We start from the raw sequence: 11,977 nt of genomic DNA on the forward strand, positions 1-11,977 counted from the left end.
AGAGACCTATTCTAGGGGAATAAAATATATTTATCCCTAAATATTCTAACAATTCTAATAGTAACCATTAATTTCTTTTTTTCCCTTTCCCTCGTAATTCCTTTCCCTCCTTAAACACAAAGAGTAGAGACTAAAGACAAAAGGAAAAAAAACTTTTTAAGGATGGAGTTCCTTTCCCCCTATTAATTTCTTTCCCCCCACCTATCTGTAAAGGTAAACACAAAAACTAAGGGAGAAAAATTATCTCTTTAAGGATAGAGGAAAAAAAAACCTCTTTCAGGATAGTGGGAGTGGATTGTTGGAAAGATAGCAAAGAAAATTAAATATAATATAATCCCTAAATACTACTATGATTAAACTAAATTATTATATATATATATATAAATTTAGTTTAATTCTAAATAGATTAAAATAAATTAAATTAAATCCAATTTACAACTACTTGATCCTAATCACCACTCTAGTGAGCTTTAATCAATTCTAATTTTTAAAATATTAATTTAATTTGACTTAATTAATTATTTAAATACAAAAATTACATTAATTTATAAATAATTTTAAATTTTCAAATAAATGTAACATAGTCAATCTTTAAAATCATCGAAATATATCTAAAGATGTCGAAACCGAATATGACGACCATTATAAATGTAAAGTCTCAAACTTCGATGCCTCTACAATAAAACTTGAAACTACAGATCAATCTTCATCACTATTGTAAATGTAAGTTCTTGAACTTGATGCCACTGCAATAAAATTATAATTAAGACTATTTAATTATGTATAATAATAATAAAAATATAGATTTTAAATTTATATAATCAACTTGTATAAGATTCAATAAGCATAAAATATCTTACAAGATAATATCAAAACTTGAACCCAACATTCAACATTTCAAATATAACCTAATAGTAAGTGTTTATAGTAATCAAATATTAATAAAATTATTTTTTAGTTAATATATTTTATATGTAAAAAAGTACGAAGACTGTATCGTCACGACACAATATAGTACCGAAATCGTATCATTCTAGACATAAATTAACACTTCGGCACAACTTAATTTTAAACTTTGATGTTAACACCTTGCTTTCTAGAGCTCTAATGTCACTGCTCTTTGCTATTATTGTTTTTCATCTTCTCTGTATAACTTTTGTGCGACTAATAATCGAAATTAAAAGATAAGTCATGGAAAGAGATTCTTCTTATCTCGATTGATTACATCGGTTGATATCAGATACTAGATATGGGTCGCATCTCATTCAATACTCCTAACATTGTATTGTCACAAGTGATATTACTTACCTATATAAAGTATATATATCTATATCAGTTCATTGTTATAACGATGCATTTCAGCCTTAGCGACTTATATTGAGGGGCACTGAAACTATATTTTATTTTTTCCATTTCATGGCTTTTAAATCTTAAGCCATGTTGAAGTTTTAATCATTAACTAGAATTATACATTTTGGTATCATGCTAACGTTCTAATGTATGATGTTAGTGGTGAATTGAAGGTGTAATAAGAAAATGAAAAAGAAGAAAATAGGACAACTATCTACTTAGATTGTGATTTTATCTAGAATGATATAGTTTTGATATTATGTTGTATGAACACAAACTATAAAAAAATAATATTATTTCAATTTATCTTTAACCAATATGTTGTAGTATGTAAAGGGGTGTTGAGCGTCAGCATGACACTATACTCATTAACATGATTGACACAATGACATATGAAGCTTGCCTATGAAATCGGAAATTTATAGGAACAAAATTTTTTGATTGTTTGCTCGATCAAACTTTGGTTCATTTAATTATGTGGTAAGCAAATTGAAATCTTCGTTCCGCTAGCGAATGGACTGACACTGGCATTAGCATTTCGGCCGAGATACTGTTTGGAGGCATCGCATAGTCCTTTGAAGGTCGCATAGTCCTCTGAAGGTGTCGCGCGGGCCCTGGTCATGATCGCGCGGGCCCTGGTCGCGTTCACGATCGCATGGAATTCGGATTTTTTTAAAACTTAGGTTTTAATAATCACGTATGTTAATAATTTTAATCAACTCCTAGCTATAGTTGGGATAATTTAAATAAACTCAATTAAAGTCTCATAAAATTATCTTATTATTTTTTTTATTTTATTTTTTATTTTTAAATACTTAGATTAAATTTTTTATTTTTAGTTAATATATTTTATATTTTAAAAATACCAAAACTATACCAGCACGACACGATACAGTACTGAAACTATATCGTTTCGATCTGGGACTGAAACCTCGGCGCGGCTTCGGCTGTGTAAACCTTGGTGGTAAGTAATTTCTTCAGCAATTTTACCATTCTATCTTGTATGCTGTAAAATATCAATATCAATTTAACAATCATTATCCTTTAGCTTCTTGGTTTTGGGTTTGGAGGTTTCTTATCATTCAACCCAGCCATTCCAAGAATTCTATTGTTTGATGGCCCACGTACTCTACATTCTCACTTCTCTCTCATGAATTACCAGGTAGAATTTTAAGTCTAAATTTATGAAGATCTTGCCTATTTGATGTATCAAAGTGATCAAGTAGGCCAATAAATATTCTTCTTTATTATTTCAGATGAAGCTGATAAGGACTGCACTTGCTGTTGCCTCTTTATTGAAGAGAACACTGGTGAGGTTTCATGCCCATAAAAGAAATGAACTTGTACCTAAAACTTTTACATAATCATTATACACAATGCAATATGGTTTTCTAACACTTTTTTATGTATAGTTCAATTTGACATGTATAAATTCGCTTTTCACACACACACACACACATATATATATATATGTTTCTTCTGGTTTTATTAACCTGATAACTGATTACCATAAAATTAAAAGTGTTTTCATTTACTATAGTCGATCATATCTCATTGCTTTACAGCGTTGAGGTGTTTCTTGCTTATCAAGTATCAGTAGAAGTTGTAATGATATGCCAATAGGTCATTTGGTATTGTCACGTCTTCGGGAGGCCGTCCGAAAAATTTCGATAGCATCTTTCCTGTAACAATGATATTCCCTGAATACATACTGAGATATAGGTCACATGGCTGAAATAAGGACTACATGTATTAACACACCACACAGATACATAACATATAACATATAAGGTCCACACGGCCACAACTACTACTATCACATGCATATAACCAAAATAGACAAAATACGACATCTCTAAATGAAAGCATACAACCACGAATGTAAATCCAGAAAATCCGATACTCACAACAAGTTTATAAGTCCACAACTACAACCATATCGAATGCAACAAAAATCCGAACAAACCAACACATACAAATATCCTCTGATGTGAGATGAATACAGTCGGCCAGATCTCCAAACTCCTAGTACTATCCACCTATTTGCTACCTGGGGAGAAAACAAGACAATCCCAGGGCTGGGTAGTGAGCATTAGATACTCAGTGGATACAGAATAGAAGTGCATGTACAAATAGATCAGCAGGAATAACAAAAGTGTACAGTCCAGAATGAATATGTATAGACAAGATAAATGATAATCAACAAATAACAGGAATCAGTAGATAATATGAATCATGGTCATAAGAATCATATAAATGTAATCATGTATGTAATGTCACGTAGTGCAACAATCATAGCAAACAAGTGCAACAGCCACATCCATATAAGTAAAGTAAACTATGTAATAACCTACCAACGAATGTATGTAAACATGCAACAACCATCGCAATCAAATGCAAGTCACTGTCTGCACTCGCCATCCCCAATCACCCCCCAGGACAGTCAACTGGGCGCACAACAGGACATACTGCACAGGCTCTAAACAACTAACCACCACCAATCTAGTGGGGAGTGGGCAGTATAGCAGGAGGGCAATATAGCCAGTCCTGGTCGCACCCAACTTATAGTCAACATACGTCTCTACCCCTGTATCTCACCACAACACGGTGCCGGGCAAGAGCCAACAAGAACAGCCAATAATGCTGTCATCAACACCTATAACTAGCATGTGGATGTAATGATGATCATCCCAACATGTAATAGCTACAATTAATTAGCATGCTCAACAGGAATCATGAGAAGTCAACATAGGTCAATGATACAACAGTAATACTGTTCTAACAGTGGATAAATCAATCAGAATCAATTAACATGTATCAAGCAACGAATAATACTAGTATCAACAGGGTAAATGACATAGATAACAAGAGTATCAGCATGATACACATAGAATTTCTTTGATAGACAATGATAATGCTTGTACCCTTTCTGAGTTGAAAAATAACGAACACATTTTAATGCCCTTGGGTTTAGCTTCCTTCTATTTTGACTATGCACAAATGACCATTTTTTCTTTTTGTGATTCTATTTTTTTGTGGTATATTGACACAAGATGACTCATGTACCATCCCTTCTTTTTGAAAATAAAGAGTTAAGGGTAGATTGAAATAATCCCTAGCATTATCTGTTCTAAATCTTTCAAAATTTGTTCTAAACCTTTTCATTTTGACTCTATATTGTTTTTTATTCATGGAACAAAAAAATGGGAGGATATTACTAACATCCAATTTATGTTTGAGTAAAAAAATTCAAGTAACATGAGTACAATCATCAATGAATGATAAACTATTTTGTTATTTCAATTGGAGTGCATGACCTTGTTCGTGCCCTATGCGGCTTAAAATCCCTTCACCTTTAATATCTTTGACATTGGCTCCCAAAAATTTATGTAAATTATCACTTCACCTTTTACTATATTAGACAAAAATCATAATACCCCTACACTTTTCATATATATCTCATTTCGCTATGAATGGTTGACCTTGAAATTAAATATCTGCTATATGAAAAAAAAATAAGAAAAGGAGTGAAATGAAAAATGTAATTCGGGCCATAAATGAGTCGATCCTGAATAAATTTATTATGTTTAAATTTATTTGATAAGTTAAGTTTAAATGAACTAAATCATTTAAAATGTTGTTCAAACTTAATTTTAATTTTTTATAAATTTAAATTTAATTTGTTTAGATGTGATTAAGCTTTCAATTAAGTTTGTTTAATTTTTAAAATTTTATATTTTAAAATTTATTTAATTAGTTAGCTAGTTTTATATTACAAATTTATTTATTTATTTTAAGAATTAAGACTTTTATTTATTTATCTTCTTTATATTGTATATTATATTCAATATATGTACATTGTTCATGTTTATTTAATAAAATAAGTCAAATTAAGTGGAGTTTAAAATTAAAATATTATTCAAACTTAATTTTGTTTCATTTTTACAAATTTAAAGAGGATTTATTTAGATGTAATTAAGCTTTCTATTTGTTGTATTATTAATAAACACGATAAAAAATTATTCAAAACATAAATAATAATAATAATCTCTTTTATCATGTCTGAGTTTAACATTCAAGATAATTTAATGATGATCTAACAGCTGATACTAGTTTAGTCATAAAAGATACAAAATATTCAAAACATAAAGAAGAATATATTCAGGGAGAAATTCTTTTGATAATCGCCAAAACATGCAAATAAAGCAGCTTCTTGCCTAATTCCTATCATACAAACATGGAAAGACAGAGTAGATCAAAGAAAATAATTTTGAGTTACACAACCAATGAAGCAAATCAATGTTGTGTCAATTAGGCATACTGATGCTACCAATGGACCTGATGTTTATTTGTAGCAGTAGACTTTCTCTCGTATCAAACTCAACCAAGTGCTTGATTAAATCAAAAGAAATTAATGAGAATAATTGAGAGAGATCAAAGTGTACTATAACAATTAAAGGAGGGTGGTTACCTTCATTTTATATTATATTTACATAAGACTCCAACATAATAAATGACATAATACCTCATATGGGTCTAAACCATATAATATCACATAGCTAAAATTACGGCAAAACAAATTATTAGCGTGATAATGTATAAAAAAATATAGAAATGATAAGTTCTATGATAATCTAGGAACTAAAAAATTGGGAGAAAGATATTTATTGCATTGAAAAAGCTAGATGTTGGAAATTTGACTTAGGCAATGATAGATGCATAAAACAAGAAAGTGAAAAAATTCTAGTTAAGGACAATGCAATTAAGAAACGAATGGGAATGAAATTATCAAAAGTTTGTTGTATAAAGCTAAGAAGGCAACTCAATCAAAAATAAAGTCCGAAATTTTGCTCAAAGCACAAACACCACCCAATATGAAATAAAACATTATTTATTTCATTAACTTGTGTAGATGTGCTGACCATCAACATAGCATATTGGAAGGGAGACAACCTGGTTGGGATGATGCCTTCATTTGTTCTGCATTACAATAAAAATTTTTACAAGCAGTGGAATTTACAGAACTATACATAGCTAATGAACTCAATACTCAAGTTCACTTGTTTTGAAGCAATGCTACATCCCCATGTTAATTGCAATACAGAGATGAAAGCCTAGAAACCACAAGGAAACTGGCTAGCCATTCAATGAATTATACTCTTTTCATATAATATTTTATAAGAAATAACTTTAGCCTGCAGCTCAATATCTGAAGAACGAAGAGATTGAGTGGATAAATGGTCAAGTGAGAGGTAGACACCTGTAAATATGTCAATGAGAAAAAAATAGTGAAGTCTCGCATACACATTGGAGACTCAAGGTTCCAAATTCCTACAGTATAAAAGAAAACTATAAACTCTAAGAAATACAAGAGAAAGAAAATGTGCATTTATTTTTTTTTTCAAATAAAACAAGGAGATGGAGATTGTTTACTTCACTAAAGATAACATGTCATTATATGTTTTACTTGCTAGCAACTATTGTTATGAATATAAATGCTTGCTAAGAATGTAGCACAATGTCCAGATGGAGAGCAGTACATACTCTGACCATACTTACAATAGCCAAAGCCGTCTAAAAGGAGACAGATAGGTAAGTATAATTCATCGGACCAAGAAGTCAACTAGTGGTATAGCCGTCAATTTGGGTTGGGCCTCCGGGTTGACCCGCCTCGCCAAACAATTTAGACGGGTAGGTTGAAATTTTATCAACCCATTTTAAGATGGGTTTAGATGGGTTGACCTGCTTAGGCCTGCGACCTGCATGGGTTGGCCTGTGATGGCCTTGGGTTGGCCCGCGAGTTGAGAAAATTTATTAATTTATTTTAAAATTTAAAATTAAAATAGAAAACTTAACGAATTAGTGGGCTTGATTCTAAATTACAATTCAAACTTAAAATTTCGATTTGATCAATTTAAACTATAATCCAAACTTAAAATTTTTAATATTTTTAATATTTTTTTATTTTTTGATAGGCCCGTGGGTTGACCTGCCTAACGCGCAACCCGCTTTTGGTTGGGTTGGGTTGGAGATTTCTCAACCCGCCAAGTTGGTGGTCGGCCTGCCCTGAACCGCTATATGATGAGTTTTTAGTGGGTTGACCGGTCTCGCTATGGGTTGACTCGTTTGACAGTTCTGCTAGAAATATTAGTAGTAGAAGGACCTCAAATATCACTATTCTGCCCTAAAATATTAAAAGTGGAAGCATGTTTTAAAATTTCAAGCCGTATCAGAGTTTTGATTTATGACTGACATGATTTTGGTACTTCAATAATTAGGAACAAGTAGGTTTAAATTAAATTCATATTTAATTTATTTTATTAAGTGCGAGAAAATTTGTCCCTCTATATTTAAGGAGAAAATAAATAAGAAAAAAATTAAAAAATAAAATTTTATATAAAAAATAAAATATGGGGGAAGGAGAAAGAATTAAGTTTAAAAATAAAAAAATTGTAGATTTTTTTTTAAAAAAACTCAGCATCGCACGAGCCATGGACACGGCTCGCACGAGGCCTCCGCGCAACCGCGGGGCTTGCGCAACACCTCCGCTACGACCACCTATCATGCAGTGCTGGTGTCAGCATCGTGTTAGTTGGCTGGTGGAATGAAATATTTTCCCTATACTGCTCGATACGGTATGAGATTTTAAACCATGAGTAGATGGACCTCAAATATCACTGTGTGAATGAGATAAAAAGAAAAATAACTTCTTTTATTGCTTAATGGAAAAAAACATGTTTGTGTTTAGCAAACTCACACACTTCACAATGGATACTCTCAACATATATACTTTAGAATAAATATGGAAATAAAATTGTAATGGTTCTAAATGAGGGATATCCAAGTTGGTGTGGTGAATACAAATTTTATTATTATTACATGAATTAAGTTCTCAACATTTCAACATAATAGAGCTCATCTCCTTTTTTACCATGTTCAATCATTTTCCCTTAATATTTGTTCTGAAATACTCAACTATTATAAAAAATCACGTTGAAACATAAAGCTTGAGTAAGCATTTAGATAGAGATAATGCTTGTGGATAATCTGCGGTATGAAGGACATGGTTAATGATGAGCTTAATTTAACATCTACATCTGCGTCAAAGAACCATCAATTTAAATGGAGGATGGAAACAAGCCATGAATGAAAAACTAAAGGCATTAAAGAAACTCAAGATGTGGGAATCGGTAAAGTTGCAGCAGAAAAGAAACCTGTGAGGTGTAATGAGTCTACATTGGGGAGTATACAGTACATGGATCAATAAAGAGGTGTAAGGAAAGGCTGGTAGCCAAGGGCTACACTGAAACCTATGAGATACCTAGACACCTTTGCTCTAGTTGCAAAAATGTATGCTGCTAAAAAGTATAGTTGGAAGTTACAAATTTGATGCCAATTATTTTGCACAAAGAACTAGAGAAAGAAGTTTATATTGAGATCCCACTAGAATATAGAAATAATTTGGATGCATATACTATGGAGTTAAGCAATCACCATGGACATGGTTTAGTAGATTTGAGAGAGTTATGATTATCCAGAGGTATAGGCAAAGCCAAAGGGATCATACATCATTAAAAACTCTTCTCCAGTAGAGTAACAACACTCTTAGTGTATGTTAATGATATAATAGTGATAGGAAATGATGATAAGGAGACGCAACTGCTAAGTCAATGTTTGACGGGGTTTGAAATCAAAGTATTCAGAAGATTGAAATACTTCATTAGGATTGAGGTGACTCACATCTCCCAATAGAAATATGTTATACATTTCCTTACAAGATAGCATGTAATCCAACAAGTACTCCAATAAATGTAAATCTCTTCTGCAACTCTGCTACGTCGTAACCAACTCAGCTATGCCTTTAAATCTCAGACTTAGAATGAGAGAGGAAGATGCTACAATAGATAAGGAAATGAATTGTTTGATAGAAAACATATTTGTCTGTCTCATACATGACCATACATACGTAGGACATGTGATTAGTCAATTCATGTATAACCCAAAAGAAATTCATCTGCAAATAGCTCACACCAAGTATTACAATACCTTAAAGAAACACTAAAAAAACTATTCTATTTTAAAAGAAATGGAGGTTTGGTGTTAGAGTCATATATAGATGCTGATTGTGTTGGGTTAATGGTTGACAAGAGGTCAACCACCTGATATTATCTTTCTTAATGGTAACCTCATGACGCAAAGTAATTAAGAAACAACATGTGGTAGCGCAATCTAGTATAGAGGTAGAATTTGAGTAATGGTTCAAGGTGTGTGTGAACTACTCTAGTTACTAATCATCATAGAAGACTTAAAGATAAATAGGATGGTCCAATGCAACTTTATTGTGATAGTAAGTCTTTGATTAGTATAACTCATAATTCGGTATACCATTATTGAACGAAGCACATTGAAATTGACAGATACTTCGTTAAAGAGAAATTGACGAGTGAGTTAATTTGCACCCCTTACGTATCTTGACAACTTTACGTATCTTGACAACTTGCAAATATATTTACTAAAGGGACTAAGTAGTTAGTGTTTCAAAGTATTATATCAAAGTTGGAAAACATTTATTCATCATCTTAAGCGGAGCTTGAGAGGAGTGTAGGAAAACATGATTTTCCAACCATGTATATCGCTAAAATTTAGGCTGAAAATATTTCATAAATCATGGGATCATGATTTCGTAAATTATGGGATATGTTAGCGTAGCTAGTTTCATAAAAGGTTGTATAGTTTCTTAGAAAAGTCTGTTAAGGGATAATTAAGATTTTTATTAGAAAGTCTCTTATGTTTTATTATAAAGAATACGTCATGATGTCAATTTATAAAATGAGAATAAGATCTCAATTCTACAAGGATTGTGTCATGATAGTTAAAATAATCTTGTGTTTGAATTAACAATAATGTAAGTGATGGGAAAGTCTTGAAAAACCGTTCCGGTAGATTCTTGCACAACAAAAATTTTTCCAAAACGATCTCAAGTTGCCCGACATGTTTAGATCGTTGGACTCTTGTGTTTGGTTTACAGGATCCAATATAAAAAAATAATTTAACTAATGAGGAAACGTTAAATTATACCTTTCTTCCGATGGTTCGGAAGGATGAAGTTTGTACCCGAAGACCTCTAGATCTTCTGCCGTATTCCTCTCCTTTTCTCGAACGTTGTGTGGGCAACGATCCTTCGATAATTTTCTCCACCAGAATTCTCCTCCGATGACTTGCTAAACTTCCTTCTCTTTGCTTGGAGAAAAAGAGAAGAAAAAGAAAAGTGGCTGCCGAGAGGTTCTCGGCCACCAAGGCTTGGAATTGTTGTGTTCTCAAAGCCAAGCCTTGCCCTTCTTTTATAGCCTAGCCATCCCTTATTTATGGTGTAATTAGAGCCATAAACATGGTATAATTGTTCCATAAATATGGTATGATTTGATTCAATCAAATCGGAGAGATTTGGAATAATTCCGAAAGTTACCAAAACGAACCCAGGCCTTTAATCGATCAAGGAATCGATTAAAACTCCGTAACTTCTTCTCATTAACACATGTAATCGATCAACTGATCGATTACAAGCCTGGTAATCGATCAGCTGATCGATTACCAGTCGTTCTGTCCGGAGGCTTGGTAATCGATCAGCTGATCGATTACCAAGGTGTGTAATTGATCAGCTGATCGATTACACCTCCTTGCATGAGCTCGAATGTTTGGTTTCTTCACGAATTCTTCCACGGTAGACTTGAGGATTCTAGAGGCTACAACAGGGACCTAGAGGAGAAATTGATTTTGACCTTCTGATGAGCTAAGGCTTCCCATGTTCGCCCTGAACACACAACCTTAGTTCATCAATAATAACTCATACCACTAAAGAGTTATTATCGAACTACCGCACCAATCCCATATTACAATATGGGCTCCTTCTTACTATCTGTACATTAGTCTCCCTATGTTTAAGATATCGTATGCCCGTCAATTAAAATGAGTTACTGACAACTCGTATTTAATCTACATCTAATCCAAGAGTAGTACCACTCAACCTTATTATCATGCGGACAAAAGTCCACCTGCAGGGTTTACATGATAATCCTTATGAGCTCCTCAAGGGGACATCATCAACCTAGATTATAGGACACAGATTCCTTCTACAATCAACAACACACCATGTACATAATACTACTTCCCAACTCATCGGGTCTATTGATCTATCGATCTAAATCTCACCCTTTGATGAATTAAAGAAGTACATACTATGCACACGTGTTTGTTATTATATCGGGATTAAGAGCATGTACATCTATAGTAACAGAGGTTTAGTTCGATTATATAGTCAGTATAAATCGAACAATCCTCAGATGGTCCTGCTCAATACACACTAAGTGTACTAGTGTAATTCTATAGTCAAGACAGACTAAGACCAAATTACACTACAACTCTCCGATGGTTTGTCCAATCCATCTTGGTTGTGAACATTGTTTATAATCTATAAGAGACTGATAACATGGTCTTCTGTGTGTGACTCCGCACACCATGTTAGTCTACAGTATAGATTAAATGGACACTGTAAAATATTGACCAAATGTGATTCTCATTTCAGAATATTTATTTACATAGCTAGGATTCTAGTATACATCCCAACAGT

At 32.6% G+C, this 11,977-nt stretch overlaps 1 protein-coding gene across 1 annotated transcript in view; it reads left to right on the plus strand.

Moving 5' to 3' along the window:
* The window catches only part of LOC141834070 (arabinosyltransferase XEG113-like), a 31,894-nt gene that overhangs the window by 17,971 nt on the left and 1,946 nt on the right, over positions 1 to 11,977 (plus strand). The gene's annotated exons all lie outside the window — the stretch shown is intronic.

The sequence above is a fragment of the Curcuma longa genome, chromosome 8, assembly GCF_044706935.1.
Source record: "Curcuma longa cultivar G26 ecotype Majalengka, Jawa Barat chromosome 8, ITB_CL_G26_1.1, whole genome shotgun sequence".
Taxonomy (NCBI): domain Eukaryota; kingdom Viridiplantae; phylum Streptophyta; class Magnoliopsida; order Zingiberales; family Zingiberaceae; genus Curcuma; species Curcuma longa.